The 21,610-nt window shown below is 37.7% G+C and overlaps 1 protein-coding gene across 1 annotated transcript in view; it reads left to right on the top strand.

Annotated features, from left to right (window-relative positions):
• Nucleotides 1-21,610, top strand: part of LOC134538240 (tyrosine-protein phosphatase Lar) — a 1,248,834-nt gene that overhangs the window by 161,183 nt on the left and 1,066,041 nt on the right. The window contains exon 2 of the mRNA XM_063379387.1: nt 13,226-13,331. The gene's annotated coding sequence lies outside the window, so the exon portion shown is untranslated. The remainder of the gene's footprint in view (nt 1-13,225; nt 13,332-21,610) is intronic.

Here is a 21,610-nt window from a genome sequence, read left to right on the forward strand (position 1 = left end):
GAAAAAAGAGCATTTTTTATATTTAAATTTCCCGCAAAATTTCAACTGTGATGAGGACTACACTAACAATGAAATAGTCGTTGCCATGGAGACTAATGAAGCATCAACAATGCTACAGCCGTTGCCATGGTGATTTCCTACCAAAAATAGAAATTAAAAATTTTGTCTAAAAAATAAAAAAAAAATTTAGTGCAACATTTAGGGGGATGAAAAATAGATGTTGGCCGATTCTCATAGATACCGGATAAGCACAAAAAATTTCATCAAAATCGGTCAAGCCGTTTCGGAGGAGTATGGCAACGAAAACTGTGACACGAGAATTTTATATATAAGATATATATTTTTGTATTTTATTTTGTATGTTAACTGCATTTTAATTGTATTTTTAAATAAAATATTCAAAGAAAGAAAGAAAGGAATTAATTGTCTGTGTTTGTGATACGAAGCTGTAGAATTTCCAATATATATATTTTATTTAAAAATACAATTAAAATGCAGTTAACATACAAAGAAAATTGAATAAAAAAACGTTTTAATTGTGGGATTACAAAGTTAATAATACTTAATTCTCTATAAATCTGTAGCGTCTGTCTGTACATTGAGATAATTTTACCAATTTTGCCTGAAACATAATTTCATGACTCACTGATTACAATTTTGGAAATTTTTAAAATTTTGGTCTGTTTGCATGCGTGCTTATAACTCAAAAATAGCTTTGACCGATCGTCCTGAAATTTGGAATACAGTAAGATCATGCGGTTGTGCAAACATTATTTTTAGATATATTATCAGAGATAAAAAAAATACTTCAGTTCAACATAATTATATGGCAGACGAAAAGTGTCTTCACGCGGTGTTCTTGTAGTAATGCAAGGTGGACACCCCCTGATATCTTGTAGATGAGTGAATTTACTGTGCAGACCAGCAGGCTGAGTTTAAATCCCACCGAAAAAGTGATATTTATGATTGGAATATATGTAAGGAATTCCGCGAATTTATGCTACACGTGTTCTTTTACGATTCTGAGAAGAATAAAGCATATCGAAGTTAGATGAGTTCAAAACATAGCTTCGATTGGTTTTTTTTCTTTTGCGCAAAGCATGAATTTCCATAAGGGACGAAGGCTTTTGGATTTTATATCATTCCAGATTTTATGAGTATTTATTTCCAAATCAAGGCTATACAGCGTGGAAACATTGAAATTTACCCATACGGTTAATCAAATTTAATTTTTTTTATTTTCTTGAAATTCCCCGACATTTTAAAATAAAAAATAAAACGTCTATAATTTTGTGACAGGATTTTTAGCAAAAAATCAATGTGTAATGCTTGTTTACTGAAACATCCTTTGAAAAGGTTATGATACAAAAATAATGACATGAAAGTAATAATGCAACATGTTGTCTGAGATCAGCCTTAACAAGCCTTGGATCATGTGACAAACCATCCAACCAAGATGTTGTGGTTGCCATTGTCATGATATTAAATTTGACGAATTTCAACCTTGGAGGTAAAAAGATAGGAATTTTGTGTGTGCAATCCATGTCATGTTATTAGTGGAATTCTAACTGAGGACTACGTCTCTTCTGGAACGACAAAATCTTTACGTTACAATCAAGTTTAACTCTGATTCCTGCTTGGGGTTTTACGATTCTTTCTATTACGTTATTAAACAAAATTCTAGCATTCGCCTTTATACATGTACCGCAAACTCCATAGACGAATACATTCTTCCATGGTTCCGGGAATATTGAAAGCTAAAATTTGTGTTTAAAACTTTTTTTTTTCAAAACCCGTTCTCTAAATGCAACCTACAAACTCGAGACGTCATAAATAAAAGAAAAAAAACACATTAATTTAATATCTCTTGGCATTTTTTTTAGCTAAGTAGACCTCAAACGAAAGGGCCATATGTATGCATGTCTAATAATCCTCCCCCCCCCCCCCTTCCCATCTTCTTTACAATCCCGTCCCTCCAGTAGATTACAACCAGCTGCCGGCTAAATATTTCAGGGGACCGTGTTTAGCGTTCATTTACGCGCGGGAACTAATGGTTGCATTCGCGTCTGTTTTCGGAGATGACTCCGTGCGTATCAGGAGGGCTGTCTTCTGAATAACTAATGCTAGTCGACCGCGGCCCCCCGAAATTAAACGCAGCTCTGCTGTTTTCGCAGGAAACAGAGAGGTTTGTAATTACCGCCCCCCCTCCCCCTGCAGGCACTCGCCATTATATTTTTTTTTTCTGGCGTGTTATGAATAAAGCGCGACATTAATGAATTTCGCTGCGGTAACGCCATGCTTGGGGGTGCCTTCCTCTCCTCCTCTCCCAGCCCCAACCACCGACGCGTTGCAAGACAGCGCAAATACCAGCCCCCCTCCGGAAAAGCATATTGATCTTTCCCTCCCTGGCTTTTGTTGAATCATTCCCCTCTCTCCAGCCTCATCCCGCCACCCCGCTCTGCTACCCTTTTCAGAGCCAATATCCCCCAGGCCCACACCCCAGCCACTAACCATCCCCTTACTGCTAACCCCGTCGACTACAGCTCTGCTCCGCAGTGCTAACCACCCGCAACTGCGGTCCCGAAATACATTTCCGTATCTCCCGCACCCACCGATACTCAACCCTGTTCACGGTCTCTCTCTCCTGCGAGCTGGACCCCTTCCTTTCCCGATCTTTGACGGGCGGTCGCCCCGGGACCGTAGACCCCACCCCCCTCCCCTATCACGGTGCAGACCAACACGATAACTAACACTGGAACATGCCTGCCCGGGACAACCGATGGAGCCCATCAGTCATTCTGCGGGGACCGTGTACGAATACGTTTCGCGCCATTTAAACTGGGGCACAACACAGCTTTTTTTTAAATATATATATTTTTTAATATACCAATTTTTTTGCCCCCCTCTAAATCAAGCTTCGATGACGTGACTGATCCAAATAAGATTTTTTTTTTTTTTAACGATAAACATGACTCTGACTAAACACTTGCGGTACGGTTTTTCAAGCTTTGGTAAATGACTACTTTGACTTTGTACATACTTTTTTATCTCTTTATTACGTTCAATATTTTGACAATTCTGTTTTTTTTTTACCATTTATAAAAAAATATTAATTATTTATGAGGTGAGGAAACTGAGTGTGGGATAATACAAGATAAATATATTTTGGTATCTACTGAAGTATTGGCTAGTAAATTTACAGTTTAAAGATATTTTAAAATTCGTTTAAATTTATGTAAGTTATTTTCTAATTTGACTTCGAGGTAATAAAAAAAACGGGATCAGTTTAGTAATGCATATTAGGTTAACGGGTATTACCGGAAACTTAAAAGTGAGAGTTGCTAATATTAAAATGCATATTTTACTGTAAAAATAAAGACAAAGAGGTTTTCTTCAAAAAAACTTTTTTTTTGCGAAACTGTTGGACTGTATTTCATAAGTTTGGTTTCATGATGTCGAACTAACATGTAGGATAGAATATTTGTTAACTATTATCTACATGCAAAATTAATATTAGTGCGTTTACAATTTATCAAAATGTTATATCTTATAAGAAAAAAAGTTTTGATTTTGTCAATCGTACAATTATAAACAAATATAGTGAAACTAAAAATGTGAAAGATGGCATAATCTAAATTAAAAAGAAAGAGGCGCTTGTATTACCATTTCTCAAATCTCTCTCCCCGATGACCTGATGGATTGGAAAGAAGGTGAGTGGGATTTTATCGAGGTAAAACATATCTTAATATACCTCCATCATAAAAAAAGGAATTCTAAGTTAAAGTAAACCATCTTGTCTTTTTATTTAACAGGTGTGCAGTTCCTATAAATTGTTATTTTGTTCCATCAATAATTAAATATATGGACGTTCAACTTCCTAGTAAAATGTAAGTGCTTTAGTAAAAAAGTAAAAACACAATTTTTAAAAAAAAAATGTTATTTATTTTCAATTTAAGGTTTTTAAAAATAAAATTACATGCCCACCTAGAATGAAGTAACTGATCCAATGGGCTGAGATACGTATGTAAAGTTTTCACAGCAACGAGATGAGATACGTAGTACACAATCAAGCGAATTACCACAATTTCAGACTCGGTGGAGAACGAGCTTATAAAGAATTTTGAAAACTTGTGAATTTTTTAGTGTACAGCTTGATAAAATTACCCTTCCAGGATTTGAATAAAAAAAACCTAGTGAAGACGGAATAAGAAAATTACATCAACTTTGGTACATAAGGTTACAGAGAGTTTTATTTGGAAAGATTCTTGTAATTCTTAGAGTGGTCTACAATAAATGCATTTTCCTCCCACATCCAGCCCAGCATGGCTCATACACAGAAGCTGCAGGAGTTGTGTTTGCAAGAAGTCTGTTTTAAATGCAGGTTTGCACAGGTAGTATCTGTAAGCGTTTCTTCATACAAACTTGCCACGTGTGTTTCATATATTAAATAACATTACTATAAATGTGCTTATGATTAGTTTTAACGAAAAAATCAAACATTTGACTTTGGAAAACGTATTAAAAACAATAAAATGTAACTCCCATAAATATAAACTGTTCAGTTTTCTTTTCTCAAGCATTTCTGCGAGTAAACATTGGACTTCTGAAAGTCTGCTGTTCGCTGAGATTTTAGTGTGACAAATCTTAAACTCGTAAACAAACTTTCAACGATTATGGTGTACCCCCCCCCCCCCCGTCTTTCACAAAATTCTGACCACTCCCCTGTTGTGTTTGTGATGTATTCATTTGAAATGCAAATAGAAAAAAAAAACACTTTTGATTAGTACTTGTGCTTGAAACTTATACCACTGGCGACGGAAATTTTTGAAAGCCACACTGAGAGAAATGTTTGTTTGCCTGAACAAAATATTTGTTTATGTATGGCGAAATAAATATATTTTGTTAATTCAAACAAATATTTTGTAGTAGGAAAGATTCTGTTGAGCCAACAAAATGATTTTGTCAACTCAAATGTATATTTGGTTAGGTGTAACAAATTATTTTTGTTATTACTGAGATTGGTTAAACTAACAAAATAATTTGTTCCACCAAGTAAATATTTGTTTCGCCGTATATAAACAGATGTTTGTTTGATTCAAACAAACCTTTTTCTCTGTGCATCGACAAATGTGTAGAGACCGGAAAAATTCGCGATTTCATTACAAATAGTTATACCTCAGTGCTGCCTCTGCTATTGGCTCACAACTCACCTGGATGACGCTGGGCCAATGAGAAACACCCAAACAAAGCTTTATCGAATCACAAGCTGCTACGTTGGGACGTCTCACAAGACAGCAGCCAATGAGTGGGTGACATTTGACCGAGTCTACGTAGAACTATGTAGTTCATCCTGCAGGTCATTGAAGCCGCGAATTATTCCGGTCCCTACAAATGTGTACAGAAAAAAATTGTTTGTAATGGAGCGAGTGCATGGATATCTGCAGCGACGGAGCGGCTGCCAGTGTTGGGAAAGCCAGGGTGAAGCAGCGCGAAATGCCACCAGCAGCCACTGTGTCATCCGCCGGCATTCTCTGGAAACTACGAGGACGCCGCAAGACTTAAAGGTCATGTTTGTGTGGCGCTGTGAAAGGTAATCAATCATGTCAAGAGCCACCCGCTTCAAGAATGCCTTTAAAAACCTCACCGCCGGAGTTCTGGGTATGCATCACTTCAGCCTCTTGCTGCATGCACACAGAGGTACGGCTGCTTTCAGCCAGACGGTTTGAACTAAAATATGCAATGGTGGACACATTTTTACACAGAGGAGCCTTTCATCCAGCAATTAACTGACGTCGATTGGCTGCTTGAATTGGAATACCTACCTTTCTGACGTCTTTGAAAAAAACTAAACGAAACCACCACTTCATTTCAGCGGGAATGAAGAGCATAATTAGAAGGAAAAAAAGACGCGTGGAAAAAAAATACTTAAAAAAAAGCGTGTGTCGAGAGCAGAGACATCTTCATCTTCCCTCAGTTGAAAAAGTTTGTCAAAACAAATGAGATCAAGTTTCAAACAGAATTCCTCGAAATTGTTATTGCATAGTTGACTATCTCCCCGAAAAATTTGCTAATGACTTCTCACAATTGGATGATGATGAACCGGTTTTCTCGCGACCCGAAACATAAACATATTGGAATGACGAATGAATTTTTTTTTAAACTGCGTGAGATCAGCGAAATGAGCAGTTTGAAACAGAACTACCGTGAAAGGAAGCCAATACGAGTTCTGGATGCAGGTGTGTTCAGAACACAAAACACCATCAGCAACGCTGCAGTGAAGAAGCGTTGTTCGTTTTCCTTCAACTTACCTCTGTGAGTCTTCACTCTCAAAGTACGCTACATAAAAAAACTTACAAGGGGCAAACTTTCTGGCTCAAGTGATTTGAGGGTAAAATTACCTAAACTTCCCAAACACACAAATTAAATAATGAAACATTTATCCAAACAGTTTCATTCATACTGAGCATTAAATTAGCACAGTTTTTTTCTCCGTTTTTTTCCCTAGGTACTCAAACCGCTTTGCCGCGAATTTTTTTTTCTAGCATGACAAGGGCGCACGTGGCGAAAAAAAAAAAAAAAAAATGTTTGTGAGAATCGCTTGTGTAAGGGTTAGTTTCCACAGGGTAACACCCTGTGGGGGAGAAGGGGGGGAGGAAGTTCGAGGGGGAGGGGGGGGTTATGTGCTCGATGTAAGAGCCGGACATTGAGGAAGCATGGTTGGTTTGCTGGTATAGGAAGGGAGGGAGGGGGGGGGGGGAGCACTCGAGATTTCAGTCACGTTCGCCTGCTCTTTGGAAGTGAAATGTAGCTACTACTTGGCTCTTAACGCAATTTGCGTCGCCGCCTCGTAATCTCGTTTCCGCGCGCCAACTCGCAAATCACATCACGGTAGTTAAGAGGAGAGGGGGGTTGGGGGGGTTGCGAGGTGGAGGTTCGAACCGCGACCCTCCTCAGGGGCAAGAAAAAGGGGGAGGGGGTTGGGGCAGCTCGCCTAATGGATCGGATCGCCTGATTGGCTGGAGCCCTGAGCCGCCGCTCACGTAGGAGCTGTCGGTGCCTGCTGGGAAGTCCTTGAGCCGCGACGAAAGATACCAGCCACCAGCAGGACTGCCACCTTCACCCGGGTGCAAGCAAGCTGGGTGACTCGTTACACTTTGATTCACCCACGCCGTCTGAAATATTTACTTTCAGGGATTCATCGTAATATATTTTTTTTTTTTCTGCTACGGACAACCTCAGGCAGAACACTCACACGCTGCTCCTTGTAAACACAATAAATTGTTGTCAATAGTTATAATTATTTTATTGACAGATTTTTTCTAACAGTTTTTTCCAATTTTTTTATTTGATCCACTAGGTATAGATTCAGCACTTTTTGTTTTTTCCTCAATTTCTTCCAGGTAAAAATCCTTAAACTGTAAGTTTTGCTCTCTATCCAGATATGTTTTTGATACATCATCTGTCAAACATATCCATATTTTCCGTGTTTGATGTCTTTTATTTAATGGTTTACTGACCTTGGCATAGTTTGGAGTATTTGTAACTGCTTGGTGTAGATTTGCAAGTTGGTGTTCGAGTGGAATTTCAAAAATCTGCCCATCAGGTGTAACTATTGAGGTTATGCATATGGTGTTTGATTTCCCATCTGCTGTTGGTTTCACAGCAAAATCAAACCTCAATTTTTCCATGTTTCGTGAAATATTTGCAGAAAATGTTGTTTTATAATAATGTTTCACTCTTGGTTAATTGGTAAAATGAAACAAAGACGTTATTGTGTTTCTCTATTTAACGTAAGAAAAAACATTTAAAGCCCTTATTTCAGGTTTATTTTTTTCATATTTTTACAAATATAAATAATATTCTCTTCAAGAAAGTATGTTGTTTACAATAATCATAACCCACTCTCACTTTTAATTTAATTTAATGTCACAATATTTAGTAGGCTTTGTTTATACCGTGCCAAACACAATGTGAAAGAAAAGAGTTCGCACATGAGCGAAATGGTTTTCTTTACAATGTGCGAACTCTTTTCTTTCAGTTTGTCTTTGGCGCGATATAAACAAAGCCTACTAAATATTGTGAAGTTATATAAATTAACAAAAATCTTATTTTGCAAATTGAATAATGGAATAATCTTATCAAATTAGCGTATTGTCATCGGTCCTCGATAAATCTACAAAGTTTGATTGAAATCTGGCTGTTTAAAGTGGGTCAAAATCGCACCCAAAGAAGTCGGTTACAAACATACAAACATACAGGTGAAGCTAATATAAAGCGTGTAATGAATCAGATTTTGTCAGTTCACCAACCCCAACCACGTTCGGATTGCTGGGAGGTTATTTCCGTAAATTATATTCTTACTGCATGCTTATTTAGCATTTGGAACATAGCTTTCGAATTTCAAGTTTGTCGGTCTTATAGTTCCAAGAAGACTGGTGATGAGTAAGTGAGTGGTATTTCGCACATATATAAATATATAAAAATCTATCAAAATTACACACAAGGTTGTTTCACAATTTCGTGCACGGTTTCCCCGCGATGTGCCGAGAGTTGTAGCACGGAGGCAGAACGTGGCTTCAACTGCGACACGGCTTGTCCTCTCCTGACAGTTGCTATCTCCCTGCCTCGGGACACGCCAACACAGCGTCCACGGGAGATCGCGGCTCAGGGGCCCGCTACACACCGACACGGAAACGTAGACCTCCGCACGGCCCTGGTCGCGAGCAAGAGTAAGGCCATGTGTTATGTGAAATTACAATATCTTGCTTTTAGTGTTACGGACTATATCTTGGTAACTGGTTTACAATGAAATCTTATATAAAAGTACATATATTTTTTTTCTGTGCACAGATTCACCAGACAGGAACAGCTAGTTGGTGCCATTGTCGGTTGCTATCATCCCACTGATGTGAATAACTAGTCCAGACAGAGAGCGCAGCTGTTGTGGAAGAGTCCTGGGTGGCAGTTGTGGAAGAGTCCTGGGTGGCAGTTGTGGAATTCTTCTGGGTGGCAGTTGTGGAAGAGTCCTGAATGGCAGTTGTGGAAGAGTCCTGGGTGGCATTTGTGGGAGTCCTGGGTAGCAGTTGTGGAACAGTCCTGGGTGGCCGTTGTGGAAGAGCCCTGGGTGGCAGTTGTGGAAGAGTTCGGCGTGGCAGTTGTGGAAAAGTCCTAGGTGGCAGTTGTGGAAGAGTCCTGAGTGGTAGTCGTGGAAGAGTTCTGCGTGGCAGTCGTGGAAGAGTCCTGGGTGGCAGTTGCGGAACAGTCCTGGATGGCAGTTGCGGAACAGTCCTGGGTGGCAGTTGTGGAATTCTTCTGGGTGGCAGTTGTGGAAGAGTCCTGGGTGGTAGTCGTGGAAGAGTTCTGCGTGGCAGTTGTGGAACAGTCCTGGGTGGTGTGCTCGCTGATGCATTGTGTTTTGTTGGGGATAGTTGGCGGTTGTTGATCCCAGCATGAGTCGAAATTAGTGAGCACCGAGTAGGCGTGCAGACGGTCAGTAGACAACTGTGACCTTGGATTGAATTATCCCGTCTTCTTCAGCCTTCGAAAAGACGTTGAAACCTCACAAACAAACTAGCAGAGGCCAGTTAGGGTTCAGAGAAAAATCAACTTTTGCACACAGGGGAAAAAAAAAACATTATGTACATTTACAAAAGTTTCCTTCGGAAACCATTATCCAAGAAATAGTTTGTAATACTACAACAAATATATTGTAATTTTGTGCAATTTATGGCTAGGATAATTTTTGCATATCTTAAATATGTTTGTTAATATAATACTGAGTATTTGTTAATACAATTGGCGCATAATTTTATATTTTAATTGATGTTTCATTAAAGCATCTTTTAAAACAATTGGAAGGATAATCGGGTATTAATAATTGGACTTCATTTTGTTTTATTATTTTTTATTAATGTGCGTAGTCAATACTGTAAAGCTTCTCAGGAAACGTTTTAACTATTGGAGGCACTGGGACAGCACAAAGCATTAATGCCCGGGTGAGAATCCGAACCCAGTATTACTGCGAAAACTTTATTTTGTAGTGGGACGGTTGGTTTTAATGTGCATGAACAAATATACACGTGAATATTTATGTTCCAGTTACAAAAATAAAAATTACAGTGCGCAGTGAAAAAAAAAAAGGGAAAGTTTGTCGAGACTGTTAACGTTATTTTTAACCCAGCGCAGCGGTTCTTCTTTCTCTTCGGAAACCCCCCCCTGCCCCCACCTTCCAAATCGCAAAGCCCGACGCCTTCTCGGAGGTTCCGTGAGCGTCAAGAGAGGGCGGAGGGCGGGGGGAAACCCTTGCGCTATCACCAGTTCCCGGAACCCTCGGGGGCCGTCCCTATCGGATCGTAGCTCATTACCAGTTACGCGCCGAACGCTCGCATGAGAAGTGGCAACGTCGCATGCCATCCACCTCCCCCCCCCCCCCCCGTGCCTTGTCTTAAACCCCTCGGTGTCTCACGGTTAAACTACCCAGCCACCTTTGGCGTTGTAGCTTCCTGAATTATTTGTTTCTTTTGTCGGTGGTTTTATTTAAATCATTAGTTTACAAGCAGGGTCAGGCATTTTTTTTTCCCGCGAAAATAAACCTTAACATTCGCTACGCTGCGGTAAAATATGCTCGCGCCAGAGGATCGTCTTTGTGATTGCTAGAGACCGTAAAAATTCGCGAATTCATTTCGCGATAGGCTAAAATACAAATAGTTATACCTTAGTGCTGCTGCCTCTGCTGTTGGCTCACAACTCACCTGGATGACTCTGGCCCAGCGAGAAACACCCGACCAAAGCTTTATCGAATCACAGGCTGCTACGTTGTGACGTCTCACAAGACAGCAGCCAATGAGTGGGTGGCATTTGACCGAGTGTACGTAGAACTATGAAGTTCATCCTACAGATCATTGAACCCGTGATTTTTTCCGGTCCCTAGTGATTGGCGGTAAACTCCAAGAGAATCCATCGCATCCTCACAAAAAATTGCTGTTGGCTCGTGTGCTGACGTAAGGCATGCGCAGGAAATAATTGTATATTTATTTTTTCAGTTATTATACATTTATAAATGTTTACATTTTTCAAAATACCGCATGTAATTTGAAGTGACTGAGATGCACTCACATACAAGCTTGCTCTCGTGAGTGCTAAATTTCCTGGTTAATTCAGTGAATATTGCTAACAAAGTGTAAAAAAAGGGGGAAAAATAATAATATCTCAGCTAATCGAGGAATACAGAAGATGTTACAGAGTCATGAAACACAGCTGGTCTGGAAATATTTTCCCCAGATTGCATGCACCTAATTATGAGTGCTCCTATGAATTCAAATACGAAACGCCAATGACTTAACGTGGAAAACTAATTGTAGCAGCCAGTCATTGTTACCTTCAGACAAACCATTAAATTGTATACTATGCTCTAATAAAACCAAACTTTGGAAAATTAAATAATATGTATAACATTTTAATTACCTAGAAACTCTTATAGACAAGATGGAGTCGCTCGGTTCCTATCTTTCTCACCATTAATTTAACTTTTTTTTTAAATTTGTAAATTGAACAGACATATTCGTGCAAAATTACAGATATTTGTAAATTTGTAAATTTACATGAAAAAACTGTATCACTTTTATAGTGAGTTGGGATTCTTACCCAGGCATTTATGCTTTGTGTTACAACTACTACACTGGCACACACACGGTGTGTAAAGCTTCAGGGAGATCCATGTGATTTGATATTGTTGAAAATATCCGAGTGGGATATTGATCACACAAAAAAAATTGTTAAGAATACGCTGAGGACTGATGTGTATGAAGTAGGTACTTGTTTCCGAATTAAGTTTTAAAACTGTATTTTCAAAATAATGACATGGCCTGTGTGAGGTACCTGGAACTGATTTAGAAAGTATTTCCCTGTACACGACCGCCACTCGGAATAAGCTGTAAAAAATAATAAGCTGATTCATAAAATGGGTGGGTTGTTATGCCCCGGCAGTTAAAACTCCCGGCGGGCGTATCTTAACGCCCAAACAATGGCCTCGTAGGTAAAACAAGAAAGGAATCTGCCCCCTCGCGGGGAAAACTTGTTACGAGCACTCTCTCTTAATTATTCCTCGACTCGATGGAACGCCCACGCCTTTCACGCTGTAAATTAATTTTCTTTTGCACTTTCACGAGGAAAATCCTTGGAAACCCAGTTTGCCAACGACAATAACTTGTAAAACTGCAAGGCAGAGCTTTTTAATAATTACAAATGATAAAAAGCAGTTTTACAATTGAGACCGTTGGCAACTGAGTTTCTAAAGATTTTTCTTGTAAAAGTACAAATTTTGTTTTTACAGTGTATCTTTCCCACCGTCCACGCCTGTTTGCTCTTCCACGAACGAGCTAGGTTTACTACGTGGTTTACTGCCGGTATTTATCCCAGGCAGGAGCTCCGAAGCGACAGAAGGGTAAACGCTATGCAAATAAACGGTGTTGCTTCAAAGACGTTCGAAGCCCATCAATTAACCAAATATTTGACACTAGCTGTGGTACCAGGCTTCGCACGGGTAGATACATACAAGTTTTTTTTCAAACGGAGCACGTTATCTTTTTATAATCACTGTAAAAAAATTGATGTTCAAAGTAATGTCAATCTCCAACCATTTTTTTATAGCTGGCCTTCACATTTAAATAAATCCAACGAAAGCTGTGGTGATATGAAGGCAAAGGATCAAAGTTTCAGGTAGACTGGATTTGGAACAGAATATTTTAATTTGTGATATCTAAAATACTTATATAAAATTATATATAGCATAATTTTAACACACGTATATACCACATGCCGGCTTGTGCGGCGAGTGGGAGTATTACAGAGAGCGCGCGCGCGTGTATATATATAACAGTGAAAAAATATATACATATATACATATACATATATTTTTTGGAATAGATTCGGTATTTTTTATTTTACTACTTGCAAACAAACTAAAAATTAAAAAAAAAAATATTTTTGTACAATATCAGTGTTAATTAAAGAGAAAAGATTTTTATATTCCAGAAGTTTCGAAAATATTTCCAGTATTCTTAAATAGGTACTTAGAAATCTACCTACGCCTGTAGGCTGTGCCGAAAGGAATTTTTTTTCCTCGATTGCAGTGTATTCTTCATGGATAGTCATAAAAATATTTCTTTTCGTGTAAAATTATTTCTACTGGTTTTAACTGTACTGATTTTTCAAATGTTGTCTGCAGGTACGTACAACGGCTCAAGGAGCTGCCTAATTCTTCTTTGGTCACGCCGATAAGGAATCAAGTGAAGTGTGGCTGTCATGATGGATGTCACAAGGAAGTGTACGGGGTGAGTGCATGTCATTGACAAATAATTAGTAGAGACCTGTAAAATTCGCGATTTCAAATCCCTAAAGGATAGACTCCATGATCCTCTATGCACTCTTGCAAATTACATCTGCTGATTGGTTACCGACTCGTAACACCTGTTGACTGGAATGATCGTGATTCGCTAATTCTTCCGTTAAAGATTTTTCATTGGCCCAGAGTCCTTCAGATAAACTGTGGCCCAATCACTGAAGCAAAATAATGTCAAAAGTATTTGGACTCTATCTAACGCGAAATGAATCCGCGAATTATACAGGTCTCTAATAATTAGGAGCAGACATTTTTCGCGAAAAAAATCTGAACGCCTACTAGACTGCAACAAGGTATAGCCACACCAGCGGTTTCCTCCTTGTTATTGGCGGCCGTCTGCGAGAGAAGAGTCGTTGCCTTATTTGACCGAGCCACTCGGGACGCGTTTGCTTCCGCACTGAATTGCTGTGATTGGTTGTACGGACTTTAGACATGTACCTGAAAGATGCTCACCCAATCACGAAACACAGACGATGCTACAGTGTTTTAACTTTCAGCTGGTCTCGGAATCTTTTCGCGAAAAGTGCATGCCCCTACAAATAATTAGTTAAATAGCTTATTGTGAGACTGTTTACTTTCCGTATTCAAAATAAATTTGCATCTCTTGTTACGTGTGACGTTTAAGTGATGTAAGCCACCTTATCGTAAAGTATTCTATACACATTTTGCAATACACAATTTTTGCTCTTCTCCGTGTTGCATTGCTAACAAGGAAAAAAATCTTTATAAATTTTACGAGTTTATGTTAAAATAACGCAGTCTTTTTATAGTATACTAGCCGTAACCGTCTCTGACGGGTTAGTTGACCGTTTCGCAGCAAAATATTGTAATACTTTCAGCTTCATATTGCGTTATTTTATAATATTAACTGGTTAATTTTCACGATTATTTGAGTTATAATCGATGTTATATTAAGTTAGGTATCTCTTTCAGAGTTATCAAAACAATTTTTTTCCTCTATTCTAAAAAAAATTATATTTTAAACATTTTTACAATAAAATAATTTTTTAAATATTTATGAGGTTTTTTTTGCATACAATTTATTTGTTTTTATATATACTTTTAATTATTTTTAAATACATTAAGTATTCTCAGAATTCCTTAAGACTCAAGTTTTGGCATTAGTTATACCTACAAAATATCTCAAGTCTGTGGGTCACCGAAAGTTATTAAACTACTTTTTCTTGTTAACGCAAGAGATAGGTATCGAAAACTAGCTAGGAAATTCTTAGAAAATTTATTTTCAAATATCTCAAGTGGTGTCCTAATTATATTTTACAAAAGGTTTGGCTGTATAAACGCTAAGTATTGGTAAGGAACATAATCCTGTTTATACCGCAAGCCGTTATAATAGGCCAGCGCTTGACCTCTAGAGACTCCACAGTCATGTACTTACTCGGGAAAATGCCACCTGTTCATTGGCTACTGACTCATGATGATACGTCTCCACCGGATGGTCTGTGATAGGACACTTCCCTGGTCGAGGGTTTCTCATTGGCCGAGAGTCTCCACATCGACGGAGATCCAATAGCAGACGCAGCAGTGCGGTGTAGGTAGAGACCGGGAAAATTCGCGGGTTCAATGACCTCCAGGATAGACTCCAATATCCTCTACACACTTTGGCAAATGCCAACTGTTCATTGGCTGCTGACTTGTGAGTCGTCTCGACTGAGTGTCTGTGATTCGACACTTCTATGAGTGAGGGTCTCTAATTGGCCCTCAGTCCTCCAGATTAACAGTGAACCAATGGCAGAAGCAGCACTTAGGTATAATTATTTGACTTTTAGCTTAACACGAAATGAACCCGCGAATATTTCAGGTCTCTAGGTATAAGTATTACAGTTTCAGTACATCGCTAAAGGAATCCTCGATTTTTTTCCGGTCTATAGTTATAGTAACTATGCCTTTTGAAACTTAAAATTATACAGTTTCCAATCTTTCCTCGATATTATATAAGTATTGCGTAGCTTTGTCAATTTATGGGCGGCACTTTTAAGCTTGATTCATCGTGCACTGCCATTGTACCTAATTAAGATGGCATTAGTTCCGTTTTCCACGGAGTCGCACGCAGTGAATAGCTATATTCACCCCGAACTCCCGAAACACTTTAGAAACAAGTTAATTAGCCGCCCATAATGCAAAGAAAACTAGCAAAGTTCACTAAAATCAAGTTGTTAATTGGCAAGTCCTTTGAAATATGGGTATAAAGGTGAACTTACGTAATGAATATAGAGTATATAAACGGGGCAAATATTACTATAAATGTTCTTTCTACGTCTTTTGATTATTTTTTTTAAAGCTGTAAGGAGACGAACTTCGCCTTTGTGTCACCTTGTATTCAGTGCCAGACACATCAATAAATATTTAAATAATGCATAATCTATGCTTGTTTTATAACATTATTTATCCAAGAAAGACTAGCATTATGCATACACAAAATTATAAGAAATAAAGAATTAGTGCTTTATAAAGTCGCTAATTAAATCTGTCAGTAAATTTAAGGGGACAGTTATGACACCGCTCATTTAAAACTTCCAAACTTTTAGAAATTAAAAAGACCTTGGCTAATTAAATTATTACTGGGTGATGTGAAAAAACTGTTATATTTTACATTTAATCCAATCAGTGGATTTGGCTATCGGGCAAATGCTTCAGTGAACTATATGACGTGTACGCTCTAATAATGAACTGACTTTAAATCTATCGGAACTGATAATGAATAATGCTATGATAAAGCTTGAAATATTTATCACAATGCAAGCAAATATATTTAAAATAAACTGCACAGAGCTAAATCGCCCTGAAGTAAGGACTCTATCGCAAATGCTGGGCGGATTCTGTAATTTCCGAGGAAAACATGACAAACGACGTTACCTATGAAAGCTGCAATTACGCTTCAACTAGACACACCACCGGTCAATGTAACAACATTTTTATGTAAGTTTGAAGCGAATAAGCTACAGGAAATATTCATGTAACACGTAAGTACACGTTTTATGCCTATATAAAAACTTTTTTCGAACAAATATCGCAGGTAAAACAAAGTATTATGGTTTCCGTTTTATGATGCCATGTTAAGTGTGTTTGCCTTAAAATGTGACAGTTGCGCTGATATACGTATCTTTATTCAACATTGTTTGTAAACAATTTCGCGTGGTTGTCAGTTTTCGTAATCAAACATCATGTGATGTTTTGCAAGTGACATTTGGGGAATTGGTATTACCGGTAACACTTTTAGAGAACGGTAAAATTTGAGAAAAAATGTTTTTAAGAAGCTGTAGTGGTTTAAATTAAAAACGGTATTTAATTGAAAAAAAAACACGCATCGTAAAATATCCAATTTAGTGATTTATGAATGCACTTCCTTCTCAGACACAGGGGAACACATGACCGATGCACTTTCGATACATAAATTGCAAACTGTTTTTGTGAACAAGTGTTCAATAATACATAAGCGCGGACTAGAGTAATGTCGCAATTTTATTCGCAATACTCAACTCGAAGCAAGTAAAATAACAAAGAATATACTCCGAAAATTTTTAACAACTGCTGCAGGAATGAAAATACTTTCACAATTTCAATTTTAATGTAACTGGATGTACCATCCATATGGTTAATGGAATGGCTTTCGCTTTCGTGGAAAAACACGGCTAACAGAACTCGGTCCAACATTGTTTTCTTAGAAGCTGCATATTTTTTTTTTTTTTTTTTTAAATATTTACCTACTAAACAGGAAAAATGGTTTCTATACCTTTACAAAAGATTCCTTTGTAAACCATTTGCCAAGAAATAGTTTGCGACACTACAAGATAGAGATTGTAACTTTGTACAGCACATGGCTATGGTTATTTTTGCAGGCATTAAATAGGTTTTCCAGATAATACTGAGTATTTCTTACGAAAATTTGCGCTTACGTTTTATATTTTAATTGAAGTTTCATTCAAGTAAACATTTTATAACCATGGAAAAGATAATAAAAAATAAAATAATTGGTTTTATTATGTTTATTAAAATAAGCAGTTAATACTGAAAAGCTATTCAAAGAACCGTTTACAAATAAATTTAACAATTGGAGGTACTGGGACAACAGAAATCATACATTCCCGGGTAAGAATCCGAACGCATTATTACTGAGAACACTATTTTGTAGTGATACAGTTGTTTTCGTGTAAATGTGCAAAATTGCAAATATCTGTAATTTTACATGAATATTTTTGTTCTATTCACAAAAATTTTACATTGTAAATAAATAAATCAAACTAAATAAAAAATGATTTTAATAGTATAATGTTTGAATGGCCGTAGTATCATCCTCATTCGTAGCTTATTGCAATAGTATCTAATTTTTTTAAACACTTTTTTAGTAAAATTAAAGCCGCTTAGTTGCTATTGAAACCTGGCTCGTGTTTGTTCGTTTGCGAGTCGGCTTTTTAAAATCTACATTTGTTGCACATTTATTTCAATGGAATCAGCAAAACCCCTCATATAATACCTACACTTGAGAGAATTTTGAAACACGTGTTAGTTATTTAATCACACACAAGTGATGTGGATGCATCACCGATTTAAACATTTACCCTTGTTGTGTTACAAATAATATTTTAACTAATGGTTGCCTCACACTGTAAATAATTATGATGACTATTTTGAAAATAAAGTTACCTCGCATTTTGGAACCCACTTTAGTGTTGACCTACATACTATAGATGAGATTTTTTTTATAACAATCTATTGCTATTGGTAACCTGGTCCGATGCCCCATAAGTTTTTTGGATGTTAAAACACAGTTTATTTCGTTCAGTCACAGTGAATGTTGCTCTTATTTACAGGTTAGATGGAGACTATGAATTTAATCATTATGTAGTTTTCGAATTTTCGCAACTAAAACAAAAACTTGAAGATTACAGTTGTTTTTTTTTTGTTTCTCGGGACTAGCTACAAGGGTTATATTATATATCTTTGTTTTCAAGATTAACGTTTCTACTATAAAAAAACTATTTAAAGAGTTTTTTTATCTTCAAATTTTTAAGATATACGTGTAGATAAATAAAATCCGTGACAGCAAAATATGAAACAACACAACCCGTCTTTATTCTGATGCAATGAACATATAAGCACTTAAAACACCATGGCAGTCAGTTTCATAAGTATTGGCGTAAATAAATATTCAGGAATAGGTCCGCCTGGACAAGAGTGTATTTGTGCTAGTGAGGTGGAATAATAAGTAGGGACCGGAAAAATTCGCGGTTTCGATGGCCTTCAGGATAGACTGCACATTCCCCTGTACACTTGGGCAAATAATGCAAGTTCATTGGCTGCCGACTTGTAAGTCGTCTCGGCTGGTTTGTCTGTGATTCGATCCTTCTTTGGTTGAGGGTTTATAATTGGTTGAGATTCGTCCAGATGAACAGTAAGCCAATAGCAAAATCATCTAAGAGGTATATGTATTTTAATTTTAGCCTATCGCCGAATGAATCCGTGAATTTTTCCGGTCTCTAATAATAAGTGCTGGTGCTTCTAGCACGGTATCGCCTCTGAACTGACGCGCACAGGGCATCTGTGAGATATGGGAGGTAACCATAACATTAAATGGCGGGGAAATGAAGATAAAGACGTATACTGCAATTCCCTCGAGTTCTTTCACGTTCCAGTACCGGGAGTTCCACACTTGAAAAAAAAAAAATTCCGATAACACGCAATTTTACCCATATTCACTCTTGTAAAAAAAAAAAGTAAAGTTTAAAAATTAAATACGTAAACAGAATTTCTCATCCGCCCACAGCGTATCGTTAAGTGATTTTCGGAGAAACGTGCCACTGTGATGTATTGAGCAGTTTTCGAATTGCGTGTTTTTTTTTTTTTTTTTACCGAAGCTGTACATACCTACATACGGCGTGTTTGCCCAGGTTAAGTGGAACCATTGAAGAATATAAGTATGGTGTCCGAAAATTCGAGCTAGAATTAAAAAAAAAATTATATATATAAAACAATGGCCGTGAAAGCCTGCTAACTTTATCGACGTAAAGTCTCTCTCTCCCCTCATTCTCTCCCCCTCCTTCTCTCTCTCCCCCCTCATTCTCTCTCTCCCCACCTTTTCTCTCCCCCTTCTCTCTCCCCACGTTCTCTCACTCGCCCCTTCTCACTATCTCTCTCCCCCTTCCTCTCCCCATGACCAGTGCTTGAGAGCGTCTTGTATCGGCTGTATCGGCACCCCTCCACCTCGCCAAGAGGCCTTGTGAGCAGCAGCGCTATCGACGGGTCTGTGAACGCCAATAACTGTTAGGACGACGACTGCGAAGGCCGCGAGGCAGGAGACAGCCGGCTGTCTTCGGCGAACCGGCCGACGAGAGGAAGTGTCATGACACAACATCCCCGGCTGTTACACTGCCTTCTCTCTCTCTCTCTCTCTCTCTCTCTCTCTCTCTCTCTCTCTCTCTCCCCCCCCCCCAATTTTCCACCCGCGAAATATTTTTTTTAGTGAAACACACACACATACACCAACACACACACACATCTTTATATATATATATATATATATTTCTTGTGTGCGTGTGTATGTCACTGAACTCCTCCTAGACGGCTGGACCGATTTTGATGAAATTTTTTTGATTGAGTTCACGGGGATTCGAGGATGGTTTAGATTCACAATTGGATACTTTATCTCGATTCTGAGTTAAGAAAAAAACTAAAAAATGTAATGTGTGTCATAGATATACAAATTGTTAGTGTCATTCCTCTATGTCTGCCGAGCAATAGCTTTCAAGCCATTACGTTACGTTTTGCTATTGTAAGGAACTAATTAGAGAGTAAGAAAAAAAAGCTCTTGACAGTTTGTAGTGTCGCCATATTTGTTTCAATTTTCAATATCGTTTTTGTATATTACAATTTAAATTGCAGAAAAAAAATCATGTTTCATAGACACATAAATAGTGAGTGTGTCATTTCTCTATGTCCACGAGGTCTCGCCGCGTTATTTTCTCCTTGGGGCGAACCCGTCCGCTTGATTAAATAAACAGGTTTTATCGTTGAATGATTTCATGATATATTTAATGAAAATCTGCTCTCATAAAAAAGTTAGTTTTATAGACATTTAATAGGTCTCTCTCTCTCTCTCTCTCTCTCTCTCTGAAGATCAATCTATGAATCGTTACAAATTTATTTCCTTTATTTTTTAGTTTGATTTGATACAATATTATTTCACTAAAAATCAATTTCTACCCCTTCCTATTTTCATTTCCACATTACGAAGTTTCCCTTCTTCCACGCGGAGGGACTCCACGCAATATTTTTGCATGCAATTAAAAACTATTTTTTAATGGTGCCAAAGAAGTATAACTTCACATGCGCGTACCTAAGTACACGCACCCATTTTTTAAATTTAATTGCTTCTATATATATTTTTCCTCCCTACCTAGGGCACTCATAATTTTTTTAAATTTCACGTGTATGTTTTCAATGTCATTCGAGTTGTACAATTTTTTTGTTGTAAAATTGGTCATTATTTATACTTTGTTTCATTTTGGAAACATACGTATTTTAGGTATAAATAAAAAAAATAGTTTCACTAACATTCTTAGGTTTTTATTGTGTGGATAGTTTCAAGTTTAATATTATGTAGGTACATAAATTCTTAAACTTATAAATTTATTCGAAATTTATTCATAGGTGGGTAGGGCCTACTAATATTTTCTATTTGTCAATATTGTTATTATGGTAGATAGGAGTACAGTAAATGCCTACATTCTTATATTCCTTTATATCTCATTCGATTTTGAGTGTTTTCGAGCCATTCAGGGTCCTCGAACCCCTCGCCCCCCTCTGGGAACAAAGCCCCAAAATTTCGACAATTTCAGGAATTTCAAATATCTATTCTTTCGAGATGGAGTGTTCCAAACCATTCGAGGTCCTGAACATCCACTTTCCGCAAAAGTGAAAGCCCCAAAATTTCGAAATATAAGAATACTTATATATAATTGGATGTTGGCATGTATGTCGTCGATAAACTCTTACACTGTTTGACCGATCGCCATGAAAGTTGGCACATCGAAGTGTTTTTATCATGGAGAAGGTTTTTATGCTAACAATTTTTTTTGTAACTCGCCGCTAGATGGCGCTGTAGCGCATCAACTTCTAAACCTTTCAACCGATCGCCATGGGTAAACAGAAAACCATAGGTCACAGATACACAAACAGTAATTATGTGTCATTTCT

This window comes from Bacillus rossius, chromosome 13, assembly GCF_032445375.1.
Source record: "Bacillus rossius redtenbacheri isolate Brsri chromosome 13, Brsri_v3, whole genome shotgun sequence".
In the NCBI taxonomy this organism is placed as follows: domain Eukaryota; kingdom Metazoa; phylum Arthropoda; class Insecta; order Phasmatodea; family Bacillidae; genus Bacillus; species Bacillus rossius.